This window comes from Euprymna scolopes, chromosome 8 (assembly GCF_053919585.1).
Source record: "Euprymna scolopes isolate OS-2025 chromosome 8, ASM5391958v1, whole genome shotgun sequence".
Taxonomy (NCBI): domain Eukaryota; kingdom Metazoa; phylum Mollusca; class Cephalopoda; order Sepiida; family Sepiolidae; genus Euprymna; species Euprymna scolopes.
In genome coordinates, this window is record NC_136489.1 from 89,245,822 (window position 1) to 89,267,077 (window position 21,256).

A 21,256-nucleotide genomic window follows, 5' to 3' on the forward strand; every position below is an offset into this window, starting at 1 on the left:
ATTTATCTTTTAAGATATTTCAAGTCACTAATATCGTCAGGTCTTGATCCTGCTCTTCTGAGATCATGACATCAGGAATTAAACCTCATTACACACACACACACACACACACACACACACACACACACACACACACACACACACACACACACACACACACTCTCTCTCTCTCTCTCTCTCTCTATCTGGTTCCTTTTTTCTGTTTTTGTTTCTTTTTGCTCTTTATCTTTGCTTGTTATCCATTAAAATAAACTGACCATTCCGGTTTAGGGCCGACCTCTCATGTCGAATACTCCTTCGACTGACTATAAATCATTACTTGTGCGCTTCAAATGACTTCTTTACCGTTTGACTATAATTATGTGCATTCATTTCAATGGATGTCCATTAACTGTATATGAATTATACATGGGATCTTAACGAGAGGCCTTCCAAAATAAATGCTTCCTATTGTTTTATTCCGCCCGGATGTTCCAAAAGAATTATTAAGTGCATTGTTATATTGACAGAACGTATGTTTATAACCTGAAAGTTCCATCTCTCTGTTGCAGATACTGACGGTGTGACACTCTAAGTAAGTAATCCCTGTCAAAAGCAAAAATGCGTCATTGTAATTCCTGACAAATATATAATAAGAATGGTAATGACTATATAGAAAATTAATTCTGGGGCACAGTATGTAGCACGTCTTAATGTTTTAACTTCTGTCTTCGAAGCTTATCAACTTTTTTGTGTTTGGAGGTTTTACTTTGGAATGACCTTGCTATGACAACAGTTCACTGAAAACCCATCGTGGCAAAAGTGCCGTAAGTATGATAGAGATTATGTAACAGAATAAAACCTGGATAACTAAATGTCGCTCGTTTTAATGGTGCAACTACCGTCTTGGTAGCTCTTAAACGTTTTGAGTTCATTACTTTTAGAACGACCGTTGTAGTTTCTATTGTGTTATAATTTATTGTGACAAAGAATAAGTACATGCATATTATATAATAAAACTCTCGTGTTTACCATTGTTTGTGTAGTAGTTGTGCTTGTTTCTCTACCCACAATTTGCCTATCTTCATAGAAGCGGCAAATCCAATATTAACACTCTTCAGTACCAATTATTCTTAGATTGGAAAAGTATTGTTGATTTTATCATTCCTCGCAGAAAACAGTAAAGTTACAGATTACTTTTTGAAACGAAATTGTGACGAGGAAAAGCAGACTATCCATTTGAAAATTAGATTTTTTGACAGAAGTAATTTAAAATTAATGCATTTGACCTAAAAAAAAGAGATTGAGTGGATGTAACAAAACGAAATTTAAGCAGGAGAAAGGAATTAATTTCAAAATAAATTTAAAAAAAACACTACATTTTCGACTCGTCACACATATGTGGAGAGTTAAAACTTGTGTCAGAATTTAATCATATTTCTGTTAGAAATTAACAAAAAATATTTGCTTGAAAACAAAAATATTATGGTTGTAAACCGTTTTTAAGAAGGAAAAAAACAATTAGAGTGCAGGGAAAAGAAGGTAAGAGAAAAATAGCTGCAAGGACAGACAGTTTTAGTTTTGGGGCGATCAAGGAAAGCACGGCCACTAAAAACCCAACTGTTTGAGTAATCACAAAAAATGCAGGTAAATGCTCGCATATACTAGCTGAGATTTGCTATGGGAAATCTCATTAAAGGAAGCTACCAAAGGCTAATATGAAGTATAATTACTCATTGCTTTTACGTTTTGTGTTTTGTGATATTAACCCTCCCGCAGTAACCGCTACCACGACGGGATTAACATCGCTGAAAACAGTATCATGAACCGAATGGTGAACATTCATCTTACATTCCTTTATGTAAAGATCCTGCAACATGTTGATTGCATATTTTTGAATCTCCTCTATATTAAATATAAACTAATATTTATCATTAGACCGTTTTATCTAAATGTGAATTATATATATATATATATATATATATATATATATATATATATATATATATATATATATATCCTTTATATGAAGAGAAGATAGAGATCCCAGGTATTTACATTCAAATAAATAAAACTAATGCATTGAAATTCTAGCATCTTCAAGGTGCCTCGAAATGATTCGGCAACGGCAATCAATACTCATTTATAGGAAGTATATGTGGTCGCTTCATCATAACATACATTGATCGCTGTATATTCATTTATTGTATTTTGATCACCGCATATGTTTTAAGGAAATAAAAATAAAGACAAAACGAGAAACAGAAAAAGTGAATCTTGAGCACTTGGTATTTGAGTTACAGGTCACATTATCTTTTGTTTTTATCACAAGCAAACTTTGGTAAAAGATGCAAATCGACCACGTGTTCTCAAATGATTTCTGATTTTCATCCTTATGCCAAATCTTACTGTAACAGAGCGCGGACGCGCGTATGCAAATGCATATAAAATGCAAAATGACGTCTCTGTCAGGAAAGAAAACTATAAAAAAGGAGAGAGAGAGAGAAAGAGAGAGAGAAAGAGAGCACTCTAGAAGAAACGCTCACGTTAGGGACACAGATGACATTCGAGATAAGATTCAGAACAACGTTTTATTCGGGAAACTACCCGGAAATAAATGTTGCTGCTACAAAAAAAAAAAAAAGGAATCGTAATATTAACTGTATTATATTTCTTGCAACGTTCTCTGTCTACAACATGTTGTGTCATCGTGTATAAACGTGTAAAACCTTATATTATCATGCAAGTCGAACATGAGTATTTGACAGCAATAAACTTTTTATTACATTTCATTTCTCAGAATCTCATTTAAAAAAAAATTATATATATATATATATATATATATATATATATATATATATAATGCTACAGTCTTTGATTAAAATGCATGTTTTAGGATTCCTGAATAAGAAACAAAATGTAAACGGCACATAGTACTTATCTTATAAATGACGATTGTTTATTGACGATAAGGTATGACTATTATTTTTATTTATGTTTTCTGAGAGCGTCCAGTTATGATTCTAATTATATAATGTTTCACCGTGGATTATGTGTCCTTAATCTTTTATATAATGTGCTAAAATCAGATTAAGTGGTTTACAGTTACCAATAAGAGGAAATAACGCTACTCTCTCAGTAAAATCTGCGAAATACTGCAGGGTAACTCTTATAACAGGATATCCCGGAATACCCGATGTTTATCAAATCTGCTCAAACCGGATGTTGATTCAAGCAAAAATATAGTAAATGCAAACTTACAAAAAAAACTTGTTTCGCTATAACGACAATCGATAGTTTCCACCACTCTTTATCTGTGACTAAATCTAAATGCCAATTCCATGAATAAAGGTTCTTTTTCTAGAACTGCATATCCGTGGGACTTTTTCCCTCCTTGCCTGTATTCCAGCTTACAATGTTTTTGTCTTCAAGTCCAATGCAAACTAGTTCTGTTTGAGTCGCTCTCATAAACTATTTACTTTTTACCACTAACTATTAATACGCTGTTTTCTCATTGACTACCGTACACTTATAAACATTATCCACGTATGGTCTTCGGCCCTTTATAAGCGGCGACTCATATGTAAAAAAAAAACACACGTACAGATGTAAGCCACAGTAAAATGGGGGATCATCAATGTCAATAATTATCGCAGATCACTCAGCCTCTAATCAAAAGTACAGGTATACCAACTTAAACAAAAAGTAAAAGATGATTTACGTATATGAAATATAGTTTCAGAGCGTATCAGTTTTACGGTGGTGGGTTGTTTTCGCTTGAAGCAACGTATATTACAAGTTGTGATTCAAATCTGTTTACAAGTTTAAGACTAGCAATGGAGTGAACACACTAGGGACCATACATTTTGAAAAGAATCTTCAAGATATCTTTAAAAACTGTTTTTCGTAATATTGTATTTACCAATGTCTGTGTTATACTCATCTGGCCTTCGATTATCCTACATTGTAGATCGACCATATTCATCTAAAGCCATAACTTCTAACATCGAAACCTATTAACGCATGCGACCAGATAAATTCTGGTAAGAGGTCAATACTTTATTCAGACATCGAACAAGTTGCTAAGGATAGTAATCTTTTTAGATTAAAATGGTGTAACTCCATTTTATCACGTTTGTTCATTGGTCTATACCTCTATGATAAAGGAAGATATATTGATTTGTGATTTTTATTTTACGTCATATCCACTTACTCGTATCAGCTATTTCCATTTGCATGATACTTGATTCCCTGCATTCCTAACTTATTTGTTTCTGTTCTGAAAGTAAACGCCAATGCTTTACCTATTTCAAATCATATTATTATCTTTATACTCCATAGATGTAAAAGTTAATAGACACATGAACAATCCACCAACTTTAAGGACTTAGGAAACAGTGTTCACACTGCATAAACAAATTGTTAGAATCGTATTTAAAAACTGGAGTACACTACCACAAATTAACAATGGGTGTAAAGTAGAGGTAAAAATTCTATTCAAACTATACATATCGTTGTAAACGAAACAATGCAAAAAGAACTAATCTCATGTGATAATATGATTTGTTTAAGTTAATTTGTTTACAGTGTTGCATTTTGTAATATCTGTTCAGAAAACCTAATCAATAGCGAGTACCAAAAAGTTGAATATTGCTGGGAAAATAAAATATAAAATTTGATTACCAAAATTTCAAATGTAATATTGAAATGATTTATGTCATGAATAATACATTTTGTGTTTATGAAAATAAAAGAAACAAATCAATAAAACATGTTTTTGTTGTGCTTTCCATTGCAAATAGGAATACCGTTAGAATTTGAAATAAGTTAAATCTCAAATCGAAAAGAATGGGATATTTTAATGAGCGAACGAAACATTGTTAGATCAGCTGAAATATTAACAAGCAAACAAGAGCAGAAAATGGCGATGGCTAGATACATAGAAAACATAGAAATTGGAAACAAGAGATCAAAGACGGATTGATACAAAACAAGCGCATAGACCTCTTACATTGAAAATACGAGCACGAGTAATAGCGTCCATTGAATTTGCGCGTGCATCGAGGAATATCCCGTTTTAATTGAATCATAACAGGCAAAATATACTAACTAACTGTGTTTTAGACTGAAAAAATATAATTACAAAACTATGCATAACAGACCAACTAAAATACCATTTAGAATGTTAGCATTACACATGGCCACAAATGCTGTGTCAAACTTTCATCTGACAGATCATGTAAATTATTACTTCGGATTGACGCGTGACAGATCATGTAAATTATTACTTCGGATTGACGCGTGACAGATCATGTAAATTATTACTTCGGATTGCCGCGTGACAGATCATGTAAATTATTACTTCGGATTGACGCGTGACAGATCATGTAAATTATTACTTCGGATTGACGCGTGACAGATCATGTAAATTATTACTTCGGATTGCCGCGTGACAGATCATGTAAATTATTACTTCGGACTGAAGCGTGACACATCGAGGAGAATATAATTTTTATCATTCTTTTTAATTTTAACTTTCATTCACTTAAACGTAAAACTACTGTCACTTCGATTTCAGGGACTTTTTTGGGCGATTATGTATGTATGCCGCTATGTGGGGAGTTTAGCGGCGAGATGTTTGTTCGCATTAAATTTTAACATCTGCATGTTAACCAGGAAAGCAGGAAATAGGGAAAGAATTCCAAATGCATTAGTTCGAGAAAAGAAACTATCTAAGTAAAAAAATATCCGACATCTGGAGACATCAAGACTCAAGGTGTGTGATTTTGATGCTTGTTGAGTTAGTTGACGGAAACTACATCAGCGATTGCACGAGTATTTTAAAATCATTTGAGCACTGCCTGTGGAACGCAATACCGTGTACCTGTTTACCGACTGACTGAAACATGGCCCACTACACATCTAATATGAATAAATAAATATTAAGCTGCCCATTTAGTAATTTAGTCCTACCTATGTCCCATCCTGACAGACGGATTACAATAATATTTCCAAAATAACGTGACAGACCTACCGACAAACGAAACTTCCAAGAGATATAATCGGATGCTTCTAAATAAATATATGCGCCTTCAAATTTTGTGCTCTAAACTGGAAATGCTGTCCAAAGAGTAAGAATGACAAACTATCAAATATGTCAGTTGAACACAAAGAGTGAGAAACCGAATTAAATGGTTGTAAAGTGTAGTAAATTGTACAACCGCTGTTCTAATAGTAATGCCTCCTATTTTTAATCCGGCCGAAATGGATCAGAAGGAATTGCAAATGATATTATTATTGTGACTAAACTTATGACTTGAAAGTTTCATATTTTTGTTGTAGATATTGACGGTGCGGGACGTGCATCATAAGTTAAGACGCATTATCAAATTCCTCGTAAACTTCCATTGAAAATAATAGGGACTATATAACACAGTTCTCCAGCACGCATGCCGATCGTTTTCTTGGTATCACTCCTGTCTTTGTAGCTCTTCAAATTTTTGAGTAAAAATAATAGGAGGCTTTACTTCATATGACAAAGCACGTTTCGGACATCAGTCCACAGCCATCATTCGTCGTTTGCAAAGGTGGATTGAAAATTGATGGTGACTATGTAGAAAAATACATTCTAGAGAAAAACATGTTGCTCGTTCAAATTGTCCCACTCCTGTTCTCGTAGCTCTGTAACTTCTTGATATAATAGAAGAGGCTTTACTTTGGGAACAACACACATATTTGAAACCTTACAGCGATAGTTCGACAAATCTAACGACAGATATGTCTAACCTGTGCGTTTAGTGATGCAAATGATATTTCAAACTAAAGTGTGACAAGTCGATCCAAATCCTATTTTAAACGTATGTGTGTTAACCCGCCAAAAATGTTATTTCAAATATTTGTGTGGCAAACCGTAAAAGATGCTATTTCAGACCAATGTGACAGTAACTAGAGCCAGAATCTTCTGCTTGAATTTATTTAACGTTTAACTATTCAATCATTAACATTAACAATGGTAATGCTATTTAAATCGATATAATTATAGCCAACAAAACATGTTATTTTTTAACTATAAGACACAAACCGAAGTAAATTATTATATTTCACACTTGTTTGAATGTTTGGTTTTACGGCACATCATCACTTTTAAGTTTTTAAATTTAATACTAAACACAGTAATTGTGATACATTTTTATGCTTCAAGTCCCTTATATTTTAAAATATCTATTCACTGAGTTTAGTTTGGTTGTTTTCTTTCACGGCACATCAACACTTTTCGGATTCTTTAATGCTTGGTTCAGTAATTTTCGCAAAATGTTTTTATGTTTTAGATTCTGTATATCTTCAAATATTTATTTAAGTTGTTTAGTTTTGTTTGGTTGTTTTGTAGATGTAATTATCGTTTTTGACGTTTTGTAGATATAATTATCATTTTTTACGTTTTGTAGATGTAATTATCGTTTTTGACGTTTTGTAGATGTAATTATCGTTTTTGACGTTTTGTAGATGTAATTATCGTTTTTGACGTTTTGTAGATGTAATTATCGTTTTCGACGTTTTGTAGATGTAATTATCGTTTTCGACGTTTTGTAGATGTAATTATCGTTTTCGACGTTTTGTAGATGTAATTATCGTTTTCGACGTTTGTGAATTTTTGAGATGAGGATTGGTTATTTGTATTATTATTCATCGGACTACTGTTCGCATCTTGAGGGTGATTTTCACAACGTTTCGGTCGATATAACCTTCGGCCTTTTTTAAGTGTATCTTGTCGAACTCGGGAATGTTTCTGTCGAACTCGGGAATTTGGACAGAATTTCGAGCGAAACTCTTTATTTAAATCACGGGGGTAGCGTGCTCTTGTTCCGTCAGCCATGATTGGACAGAGGTCCTAAGTAATTTCTGCTCGAAATTCCATCCAAATTCCCGAGGTCGACAGAAACATTCCCGAGTTCGACAAGATACCCCTGAGGAAGGTCGGAGGTTGTATCGATCGAAACGTTGTGAAAATCACATTCAAGGTGAGAGCAGTAGTTCGATGAATAATAATACAAATTGTTGTTTTTGTTTTTTTACTTTTTCGGTACATGATTGTGTTTTACAAAGGAAATAAAAAACAACATCGAAGTTTGGTGTATTTTACTTCAGGAGGCTCGTATCCAGAGAGCCTGTTATAGTGGGAACATGACAGATGGACCGGCAGATCGTATCACTTATGGAGATATTTTGACGTATCTAAAAGTAGATAGGTCTATTCGATCCGCTGTAAGTGCAGAAACGTGACAGAATGACAACCCGACGGACAGCACGTGTAATTGAGTAGTGATGTTGCAAAATAAAATCAATTTGGCGCCAATTGAAAGAAAAACAAACGAGGTTGAATGATAATTTATTATAGAGATAAAAGAAATTAGTGAGAAGAAAAAATAAAATGGGACACGTTTAGTGGAGAGAGGAAAACAATATAATCTATAGCAACAAATTAAGGGAGCAAAAACAAAACAAGAGAATCAATTATAACGAAAGCAAACAAATCAAACATTGGAAAAAATACGAAGCAGTAAATCAAATTTGAAGTGCGTCTAACGAATTAAACAAAAATAGGAAGAGGAAAAAACAAAAGACAATGGGCGTAGCGAGCATCAGTTGGGAATTATACCGAACGCTTTATTAGTATTGGCAAAACAACAATGAAGTTATTTATATCCGTGAAATTATGTTGAAATATAAAACAATAACATCAAAGAACTTAAGTGCATTTTGATACCGACCCTAATATTGCTCCTAACCACAATATATAAAATATCTACATGGATATAAGACTAAAACTAGCATAGTATTATATGCCTATGTCTTAGATCGTGAGAGCAATGACGAATCATATAAGAATATATGGATTAGGAAAATATCGATGAGAAAGAAATAGATTGAGGGGGAGTTATTAGAAGGGGAAATAAAGTGAGCAGTAACAATGTAAGAGAAGACTAAAAGAACAACGTAAAATAAACCTTTACTGGCTTCTTAGTTAGTTCATAGATTAAATTTAATGATTGATAGGAATGGAAATCAGAGTGATACAGAAAGTTTGATACAGCGGGGAATAAAAGATGGGGAAGCTGTGGCAGAAAGTTAATACACCATTCAGAGTGGCAGCATGATTGTAAAAAAAAAGATGGGAATGATGGAATATTACGTATAAATTACGTAAAATAGTCAACGCGGAACCGTTTGTCGGTTTGATTAGCAATCATTAGGGCTGTGACAACAGCATATTCCTTTGGCTCTCGGGTATTACCGACACAGTAAGACACAGTTAATACACCGAGAACCACACCAATTTATATTAAAATATATAAGATATTAACTGATATACACCGGAGAGTACAAAATAATGAAAAGAGTATTCTGTTATCACAACCATAGTGATCATACAAGCAAGTGTTTTGCTTAATGACTGGAACAGAGTTTTATTCTACAGCATTGTTCGTTATTACTTGCCTCCGCACGAGGGCAGACTTAGACTCAAGGTCGGTTTTTAATCTGGTGAAAGCCCAGCTCCCCCAAAAGAGCCACTTTGGATAGGAACAAAAAAAATTGTCACAGCCATATTAGCATTTCTCCTCCACTGACCGAGGAGAGAAAAGATGAAGTTTAAGATCAGAACAGATACTATATTGTGATCTTGGCCCAAAGCACTGTTTAAAACGAGAAAATATTTCTGTGTCAATCATGATTTGTCGTAACTTATATCGATGAAGCTTATTCATCAAGTCGCGCCAATTTACATTTAATTGATACCCATGGTAATTTTATTCGCTTGGCTGCTGGGTATACTTAAAAAATGTTTACCTATTAAAGTTCACAATTCGTTAAAGAAAATATTTGTATACACGAATGTGTAAAATAAGAGCGTTTATATAAAGTGTTATAGGTCTTGTACTATTTTATAAAACCTAAATATTAGGTTGACAAGAAGGTTCTTGCGGAATTTTTAAATTTGATTTCAAATGAGGCATTTTCGAACAGGTTGTCGTTATAATAGCTTTACTTTATATATCATTTTAAACACTGCTTTTCGCTCTATCTAATCGACTTAATTACAATCGTTTTAACACAGTTATGTCTTCTTTTCAAAACATTCAATTCAAGATGGAAAAAAGTAAATTCGCACAATTTTCTTATTTCAATTCGAGTTAGGCCGAAAAACTGCTGAAACAGCTCGGGATATCAAAGTAGCGTTTGGCTCAGGAACCATTTTTGAACGCAGAGCAGAATAGTGGTTTAAGAAATTTTGTGGCAGTGAAAAGAGTTTTGAAGATAATGAGCGAAGTGGTCGGCCATCGTGTGATCTTCCCGCTACGCAGGTCAGCAGATGTGACCTCTAACTCGGTTGAACTGCAATGGCCGGTAATTGTCTATCTTCCAGAAGGAGTCAACATGAATTCTCAGCGTCCAAGGCTTCGTGACGATTTCCGCTGAAAATCAATTAGTTTTGCATGAAAGCCCCCAAAAAGGACGACAAATTCGGAGGGTTCTATACTACGAAAAAGTTAATCTCACGAAAATTACAAGTTTTTACATACGCACATCGTTCAGTTCGATTACATCATAAACGTCAAGATCTTCCAAAATTTTATTCGTCCTTCTCCAGGATGGCGGGTTGGACGGCTCCCTGGGAGCGTGTGTTCTTCCCGAGATTTGGCGTCAATCTGCTAAAATCGGCCTGGACATTTGCTTATATTGGGAGGTGATGGGATAGTTAGGACAATCTGCTAAACTAATCAGCGTCCAACACGTCTTTTGTGGGATCCCCAAATCCTTTTTGCGTGTGCGCACCTCGGCAGGTCATCCATGGCCTGCGAATCTGGGACCAAAAACTCAAGTTCCCTTTCACACGACAAGCAAAAGAAACGCCGTTATGAAGTGTTATCTCCCCTTCTTTTACGCAACAAGAACGACCTGTTTACAGACCGGGTTGTGACTTGCAAGGAAAAGTGGGGTTTCAGGATAGTCGGCGGCACTCAGTTCAGTGGTTAGACGCCGGCGACGCTCTACGATACTTACTGAATAAATGTTGCACGAAAAGAAAGTCATGCTGATTGTTTAATGGTTCGACGTATCTCATCCTTTACAATTCTTTGAATTCAGGCAACAATATGAGACAGAGAATTACTGTTAACAAATGGATGAAATGCATCAGAATCTTCGACAATAACACCTAACATTAGTCAACAGAAAAAGCCCAATTCTCCTTCACGATAATGCCCGACCACATGTTGCTAAACCGACTCTACTGAAGTTGAACGATTTTGGGCTACGAAACTTTACCTTATCCGCCATACTCTCTCCCACCTGTCGACTACTATTTTTTCCAGCATTTCGACAACTTCGTGAGAAATGCTTGAAAACTACCGATATAAAAAAAAAACGCCTTTAGAAACTTCATCAGTATACGAACGCAAAAGTTTACGTTACTAGCATAAATTACATTTGTTTTGCGTTGCAAAAGTATGTTAATTCTAATGGTGCTTATTTCGATCAATAACTTTTTGTTTCATATATATTTATCTTAATTTAAATATTAAAAACCACAAGAACCATCTTGCCAATCTGATATTTTTAAATGTAAATATTGAAATCTTGTAAATACAAGGAACGTTCTAAAAGTAATGTTCTTATTTTTTTTATTTCGCCTGACTGGATCAGAGGTATGAAATTGCATTGTTATAATGCTTGAACTTATGCATTTATGACCTGAAGCTTACATCGTTGTTGCAGATATTTATCAGTATCAAACTCTAAGAAATTAACTCCTGCCTTGGACACGCGTCACAAGCAGTGATGAGTCATTCAGTTCTTCCATGCAGAAAACAATTTTACAGGGAGACGGAAGAAATACGACTCACAAAGATCGAATTATGGATTTAACGATGGCGCCACCAAAAGAAGCTAGCAAAAGTGTATTGCAAATGCTGGGTACTATGTAGAAAAATTAATTTTGGAGAGGAGAACGTTGCTCCTTTTAAGGTCTTTATATTATCGTAGCTCTTAAACGTTCTAATTTTTGAGTTAAAATATAAGAAGCCTTTTTTAGAACGTTCCACGTCAGTAAAGGTAAAAGATCCTGACATCGAACCTAGAAAAATTGGATGTGTTTCTTCAAAGTAAGGGCATGTGATTGGCAGAATTTATGGTGATGCTTTTTCAAAACTAATAAAATGAAAAAATTGGTAAGAAAATGTTGCCTTAATTTACTTTGATCAAAAGATATGCAGAACACACACTGGATGGCAATTTTAATGCTGTCAAGGCTAAACTTCTGTTTATAATATTGTTAAAAACGAATGCATCAGCTCTTTCCACGGATCTCTCAAGATTCTAGTCTGAATTAACTCTGCCTAATGGTCGTGTTTATTTGCTTTGAACTATTTAAGATTTTTATATACGAAGACAAGCAGACTTCTAAAGTATTATTGTTGGAGGAAGTGACTACTAGGAAAAGTAAGAGCTTTGTCGCCCGGAACTTTCTTTACTGCCATGGACACCCGATGCGGATACGTTTGGCATCAAGTAGGATTAGAGCCACAAATTGGCCAATAGAGCTCTGGTAAAATCAAGAAAAGTCAGCTATACGCACAATTGAAACCAACAGACACGAACTTACGTTATTGCTTAACCATTTATGTGTGTACTCTCAGTTAAAAGTTCACCTAACTTCGCGTGCGACGACTGAGCCTTGCTGCTTTATTTATAAATAACTGCAACGAAAGGTCAGACTATCCTTAGGCATGGTATTTGTCAGCTCTTTAGAAATCCGCTTCTTATAATAAATACACAAACATCATCGAAATGTTGAATCTATAAGCACTTTGGCCGAATGTTCCCTAAACCACTTATAGCATTTGTGCCCGTACACCGTACATACTATCGACTAACTCCACAAACAGCAAAATAGTTCACTGTTGAGGTCCCTAGCGGCCAGGAAGACTTTTACTCTAATAATTTCTTCTCCCGAACGACTTCACATTGGATTTCGCTCCGTATTTCCTCCTTTCTTGACTGTACGAACCTGCAGAGGTTCAAATATAACGCAAATATGGCATCTCGCTATTTAACGTCACAAAAATCATTTCATTATTATTATTATTATTATTATTATTATTATTATTATTATTATTATTATTATTATTATTATTCACCCCAAAACAAGGCACAGTGCCACTTTGAAGTAGAGGGGCTACTATCGGGGATATAAGTGGCAGAAATATTATGAAGAGAAACGAGTAGCAAGATGTCTCTCCGCATTACACTTGAACTTTTGCATGTCAGTACAGTTGGGAAAGCAGAATTCCAGAAGGGAGTGTGAAAGTCTAGCAGTTCTGGAGAAGAAACTATTGGAGTAGAAGCCTTTCTTACATCTAGGGATCTCTACTATGTAAGGGTGGGAAGTAGCTGCTTGTCGGGTTTGTCAGGGGGTAGTTTGTAGTTCGTCAGAGCATTCACCATTAAAATACCTATAGAACAGGCACAGTGATGCTACATTTCGTCAATGAGACATTTCAGGACCTATCAGATTGGCGACTCTTTTTTGAACCTTGCCCAGGAGTGAGAGACAAGTAACAGATGCACCAGCCCAAATGTGACAACAGTATTCTATATATGGGTGAATAGTGGCCTTATAGAGGCATAGGATACATTCAGGCGTAAGTAAGTTTCTAGCAGGGTGGAGAGAGCCCACTTTCTTCGCAGCAGCCTTGGCAATGCTCTCAATGTATCTATTCCAGTTGATGTTCCCTGTAAACGCTAGGCCGAGGAGTTTAAAGGAAGTACTTTCGAGTAATGTGTTTTTGGCTATTACTATTGGTGGTAGAGAAGGTTTCTTGTAATTATTGAAGGAAACAAGCATAGTCCTGGCAGAATTAAATGTGACCATCTATTTTTGTCCCCATTTAACTACAGATTAGAAGTCTTCATCTAGCGTTTCTGCCATTTCCTTAGATATGTGTTCATTTGTTTTCCTCTCGTGCCTGTTATAGAGAGTGGCGTCATCAGCAATTTACCACCTCAGAAACAATTTTATCAGGGAGGTCATTTATAAATATCAGGAATAATAAACCTCCTAACATAGACCACTGAGGTACTCCCGCATTTATATCATATTTAGATGTAAGACCGTGGAAGACAACCCAGATTCTTCTCTTACTTAAGAAGGTTTTAATTATATTATGTATACTTTCAGTGATACAATATGATCTCGTTTTCTTTAGAAGATCATTATGCCAAACCCTGTCAAAAGTCTTAGATATATCGAGGGCTACCGTTCTACCCTCCACTGCTTTATCATTTGTTAGATATGATCTTAACTATTGCTACTTATATACTTAGTGGCAATATGCCTTGTTTGAGTTTGGTAAAGAGTAAAAAAATATACAACATTCAGCGATTTTTACGGAATTTTGATAGTTTGGGTGTAGAACACAAACATGAATGGTAAATACGTATATACAAAAGCAACTGCTTTATCGTACCTTAATGGATATGTGGTTTCACGCTTGTCACACCGTTGCTTGCCACAAACAAAGACAATGGCGACCAGTGGACGAAGGGTCTTGATTCTGACTATTCGAATTTTCAGCAGAGCCTCATAAACAGACATATTTCTGGTAGCACTACATTTCCATTATCGTAAAACTGTGAGAATTATTGAATTTGCAGAAGGAACTGTCATAGTATCGGAATTAGTTCATTTGCTCATTGCTTTCTTAAACAGTTCTAAATATCACTGTTCGCACATTTTTAATGTTTCCCCACGTGGCAGAAGTCAAATATTCTTTTAAACACTACACGAATTTACTTCATGTGTAAAGTCTTGAATACCTTTTCTGGTCAGATTAAGTATTTCGTAACCAATGGTATTTATTTCGGCTTATATGGAGCCAACCTCCTTCCTGATCCGACAATGTGATTTACCATCTTTTCGACATGTATATTATCTGATATTTTGCTTGGAGACGAGCAATGAGACATTCTGGCACCTCACTCATGAGGTCGTGTCAGATATACATAACTAGAAATAAAGTTAAAGACAAGTGAAATTGTAAGAAACGTTAAAAATATTGTTAAGATGAGAATTATTAGAAAACAAACGCAAAAGACAAAGTGTGTATAAGAAATTAAAAGATGGATACAAAATACTTTACATCGTTCGTTCATTATTGATTAGCAAATGTAGACATTTTTTGCCGATGTAACAATTCATTTGTATTCTAATATGTCACTGGAAATAGATTTATGATTTTCCGATCTTTTCCATTGTAAACAATTGTTTGCTCATTCCTGAAAAAAGCAAAAAAAAAAAAAACAAATGAGAATTCGTCTGTTTGTTTATCCGTCATTATTTCCGGATTAACATTAATCAAATCAACGAGCACCGTAAATATATATTTACTTATACGCTTTGAACAGCATAATTCATTTCTTACTGAAATTTTGAAATACATTATGTACGTTATTCTTCTTATAAAGATATTAGATTTGCACTTATCATTCATCATACCATCAATTTACGATATTTCATACAAACAAAACTTTTGCTGTTATAATGTCTAGTTAATGTATTTCTCCAATCATACCCTTTCCTTTACTTGCACGTTGTTAACGTATTTCTATACATATTTTAAAATCTTTAATATTTGATATAAAAAATATCTTATAATACAAATAATTAAATATTTATATTAAAACAGCTGCGCTGGTTCGGCGTTGCCGAGTATTCATTACTTTCAATTTGATTTGTAAAGACTTTATACCCTATACACGCGTCTTAGTCCAATATCCCTTACTAGCTAGCTAGTTTTTTTAGCTAGTTTTCCAATACCCCTTACTCTAGCTAGTTTTCTTTTTAAATGATTATTCAAAAATATCAATATATTAACAAACTGTAAGATTAGATTAAGTATGTATTTAAATAAATTGGCACGAGTTAAGTTTTCGAACCGGGCGTAGCTAAGCGTCCGCTGTGGTTAGCCTGAAACTTGACGGAAACTGGCGAGCATCAAATAGTAAGCCGATTCGAAAGCAGCAACAAACGCGATTACCCAATAAAACACCCCCAAAAGTACCAGGTGACTTTTGGATAATATTGGAAGAAAATAAAAAAAATAAAATTACTTGTTACCTGCAAATCCTAGAGAATTACACTACAACAAATCCAACACTCCTCAGCAGGACTTTACAGACGCCGTAACACTTCGTTGACTATTGTAAAAAAAAAAAAAAAAAGTTCTTAGCAGGTGAAATGAGTTGCAGGAGCTGTGACTTGAAATGTAACCTTGGAAAGCGAGCCTGGAGGTGTACAAAAACCCAATGCCGTAAATTGACCTCGCTGCGAACTGCCACGTTATTTTCGAACAATTCGCCCTAAAATCGGCCAGATCATGAAGATAATACAACTGAGGGATACGAGGAGATCACATTAAATAACATGATGAGAGAATGTTGGCTTTTGAAGGATAATTTTTAGAAACATTTGCCGGGGTTATTTCCCCAGGCCATCTGGTTGAAATAGACAAATCTGTCTTCAATAGACAAAATTATGAAGTTAGCGAACTCTTCACACCGCTCTGGGTCTACAGTGGAATTAACTTTTATTAAGAGGAAAAAAAAACAATAAAATAACTATCATTTTTCTTGCATTTTAAAACATTAGTTATGAGTTAGTCTTGACGAAAATAAAAATGAGAAATAAAACACTATTACGCTAGGTAATAAAAAAATGTTACCAACTTGTTCGTCATTTATGTTTTTGATATATACGTAATACCTAATGCCAGTGACTAGATATTCCCGACAAATATTGCTAGCTACTGGCCCATTGGCGCTCTCTTGAAAAACACGAAACACATGCGTAGGACAATGGAATTCGATCCCTCATCTCACGATAGAAATTATGTATTAAGAAGAATGTTTCGCTATATCTGCAGCAGTGTAAATGAGACAGAAAAAGTCAAAGGCCTTGATTCGCTACTTGGATCAACCAATTGTCACAACTTCGGAAAACTACCCGCCTGGATCTGGACTATACCTAATCTATGGCCGTGAGATAATAAAAAAATACGTGTGTAGATAATAGATGTCGCAAATGGGTCAATTACGAGCCGTGAAACCGGTGGAAAGTGATTTTAACGAACTAATTCATATATATATATATATATATATATATATATATATATATATATATAAATAAATAATTTCAGAGACCTCAGAATTTTTATTTACAAAATACAAATGTACTTAATGTAAAGTAACGTATAATTTAAGCATTTGTATCTGTTCAGCCTTGCTTAGGATTTACTGAATGCATTTAAGTTTGGAATTAGTACTTGATAATGTATTTAAACTTGCCGTAAAAGCGATATAACTCGTTTTTGTATCCTTTAGTAAAAATATGTTTCGCTTGTTTATTTTTCATTCTTGGTCAAAATTTATAAAAATAGTTCATTATTACGGGTTTTCCAGGCGTAACTATAAAATCTTTTTAGGAAACAGCAAGGAAATAAGTTTTTTTTATGTTTACAATAATATTAGAAAACAATTTGGCAGTTTGGAATTGAAGTTTTATTTGTCAAATTTCCAAACTAGATTGGCTGGTTTTGCGAATGTTGTACTCTGATTTGTCGCCCGAACATTTGCCACGAGGGTATAATACATACATAAATAATTCTGGGCTGTTTTATTTTTACAATCAACAACTGGTTTTATAATAAAAATTAAGTTCCGTATAATTTATTTACTTCTTTATTTATTATACCTCTAAGCAACACATGGTGAAACGAGAAACAGTCTTGTATTATTAAGGAAATAAGAACTGATCTTTTTCTGTCTACGTAATTGTATGGGTAAAATGTCCTGTTTGCAGTGCCATTATTTTACACGCACGTTCAATCCATCAACGTCCCTTAGAGCTGGGGAGCACTGATTTACTTTGTCATTAATCGATAACCTGGATGATTGACACAACCAATTCTTCTCCGTCCTCCTTATTCCCGCTCACATCACAATAACAACTAGCCAGCTTTAGCCAAACTCTCAGCCTCCCTCTTTACTGTTGCGTGAACAAAAGATTTATCCTTGAATTGGATTTGCCGTCATCAAGCAATCAGCACGGAAATTGTATTTCTCGACTAATCACGTCCATTGCGATTTTCTAATTCCTCTGACGTAAGATAAACGGGAATTATCCAAATCCACTTCATTCTAGTCCGACGGTGCGTCTCTTCTGCCAACTACCAGGTCGTTATGACCAAAAATCTATCATTTCGAAATCTCTTTGTTTTCCACCCCGAAGCGAAAATAATCTTGTTAATTAAACAGTCAATAACTTCCGTATTTTAAAGCGAAGGATGTAAACTATATAATGCTAACATTCTGGAAATAATGCTTGCTTGTTAGCAAACCGAATTAGATAATAGGAGGGTGAATAAAGCGACGATTCGTAAGAGGAGAGCAATAGATGAAACAAGTAAAAAGACATAAATACCTGACACACGTGTAAGCAATCTTATGTCGAGTCAGTCACTATGGCAGCAAGTGTTTTGACTTAATAGCATACATAGAGTTTTATTTAGACTCAGCGTTGGTGACTCTAAAACTGTGTTCATTTTCGCATTGTAACTGACATATATGATACCTATTCACTCTTGTGAGAGACAATATTTCAAGAGTACATAGACAACGGATTAACGGAACCAAAAACATTTGGGAGCCACTGGAAGAAATGGCTTAATATTTAAAATGACTTTGTTGATTTATATATTTATTTACAATATTCATAACTGAAAATTATTGAATTATTTTTAAGAAATAGTATTGCCTTAATGCTTCGTGAAAATATCAAAATAATATGTATATATATATATGTATATTATTTATCAAAATAATATATATATATATTATTTTGATATTTTCATTGTATAAATACGTATTTATTATTCACAATATAATATATATATATATATATATATATATATATATATATATATATATATATATATATATATATGGTGGATTCTCTCATCGAAGACGATGAATGAGGGTTCAGAATGCAATCTTCAGCAGCTCCCAAAATCTGTGACACCACATGCGTAATTGCAATCCTGTAGACGTCCGGAACACTCCTCCGCAGATGGTGAACTTTCATATGCTCGTAGGTAAAAGATGCCTTCTCGAATGAACAGATAACCCTGCTTTGCTGCGTGCTCTGAAACCACAATGGCATACATATTCATTTTTAGGTGGACTTTTCTTGTGTTTTGCCTTCATATTTGCACGAAGGGTGTCCCTATGACAAAGGCGGCTATGTTCAAATTCTTTGGTCCCCAGGAAACACGTCTTCCTCCATTTTCTGCGATCCTCTGCTGAACTCTCCCTGTAACTCAGAGAAATTCCACAACGTTTCAGGTTGTCTTTTAGTTTATCTTTGTAACGAAGCAGGGGACGCCCTATTGGACGGAAAGAATTTGTCAGTTGCCCATAAAAAAAGTTTCTTAGAAACTCTTGAGTCATCCATTCTTACAAGATGACCCGACCACCGCATTTGTATCCTGATCAAAAATGATTCAATACCAGTGATTTCACATCTCTCCAGTAATTCACTATTCGGAACACAGTCCTGCCATCCAACATTGCAGATAAAACGCAGACATCTCATATGGAAGGAGTCAAGCTGATTTATATGCTTGCGGTACAAGGTCCACGTTTCGGCACCATACAGAAAAGTAGGCAGAACAACAGATTTGTAGACTACCACCTTTACTTCTAGAGACACATCGTGGCTGTTCCAGAGTCTGTGTCGCAACCTACCAAATGCCTCACTGGCTTTATTAATTCTACATTGGATGTCCTTTTCAAATTTAGCATCGTCAGACACAATATAGCCGAGGTATGTAAAAGAAGATACTGTTTTCAAAGCTTTACCATCAACATATACCACTGGTTGTGAAGAGGACGTAGTGTTTGGTTTTGGTTGGTGAATAAGTTTAGTCTTTTTTATGCTAATTGTAACCATGCACCAGAAAACCTGTTGAGGATGTTCTGCATGTCATCAAGACTATGGGTGACAAGAGCACAATCATCAGCATAAAGGAGGTCAAGAACAGTCTGCACAGAAGTTTTGGTTTTGGCCTTGAACCGTTGCTGGTTAAATAATCCTCCACTTGATCGATACTCAACACCTATGCCTCCTGATGTGTTCCTGAAAGCTGTCTCAAGCATCACCGAAAAGAAAATCAGGATCGGAGCAAGGACACATCCTCTCTTAGTTCCATTTGACACTTCAAATGGTTCACTTTGTTCACAGCCAGATCGTACTTTCGCCACCATTCCCCAGTGAAAGGAGACAATCACATTCAACATCTTGTCCGGAATACCAAGCCTCCTCAAAACAGTCCACAGGGCATCCCTACAGACGGTATCAAATGCCTTTGTGAGGTCAACGAATGTGACAAACAAGTCCTTATTCTGCTCCCTCGCTTTCTCTTGTTGTTGCCGAAGGCTGAAGATCATGTCCACAGTACCTCTTCCTACCCTAAAACCACACTGGGTTTCTGGGAGAACAGTTTTACAGATTGAACCATTGAGTATGTTTAGGATTACACGAGCTAGAATCTTACCAGAAACAGACAAAAGAGAAATTCCTCTATGGTTATCACACTCATACTTATTTCCTTTGTGCTTAAACAGGTGAATAATTGATGCGTCTTTGAACTGTTGTGGCACGGTACCAAGTTCCTATATTGATGAAAACAGGGCACTTAGTTTCCTGATTAACAGTTGGCTTCCACATTTGTATACTTCTGCAGGTATGCCGTCATCACCTGGAGCCTTAGCATTTGAAAGTTGCTTCACAGCCCATTCAATCTCCAACATGGATGGAGTATCAGAAAGCGCTATATATATATATATATATATATATATATATATATATATAAAATTTACACTAAAAATCACTGGTGTGGCTTTTATAAGAACGATCTGAATTTTTTACACTAGTAACAAAAAAAAAATAAAGAAAACGAATCTTTATTTACTGCTTATTGTGATAGGCATATTAAATGTGGGATAAATGAACTGTATATATAATTTGAAACAAATCATGTCACAAGATTTCAGATCTGCCAAGACGGAAAACTTAAGTAATATTGTTTGATTTGATATGTGCGAATTCTATTTAAAATTTTTAGTTTTAGAATTGAACGGGGCCTAAATAATTATTTTTATGTAT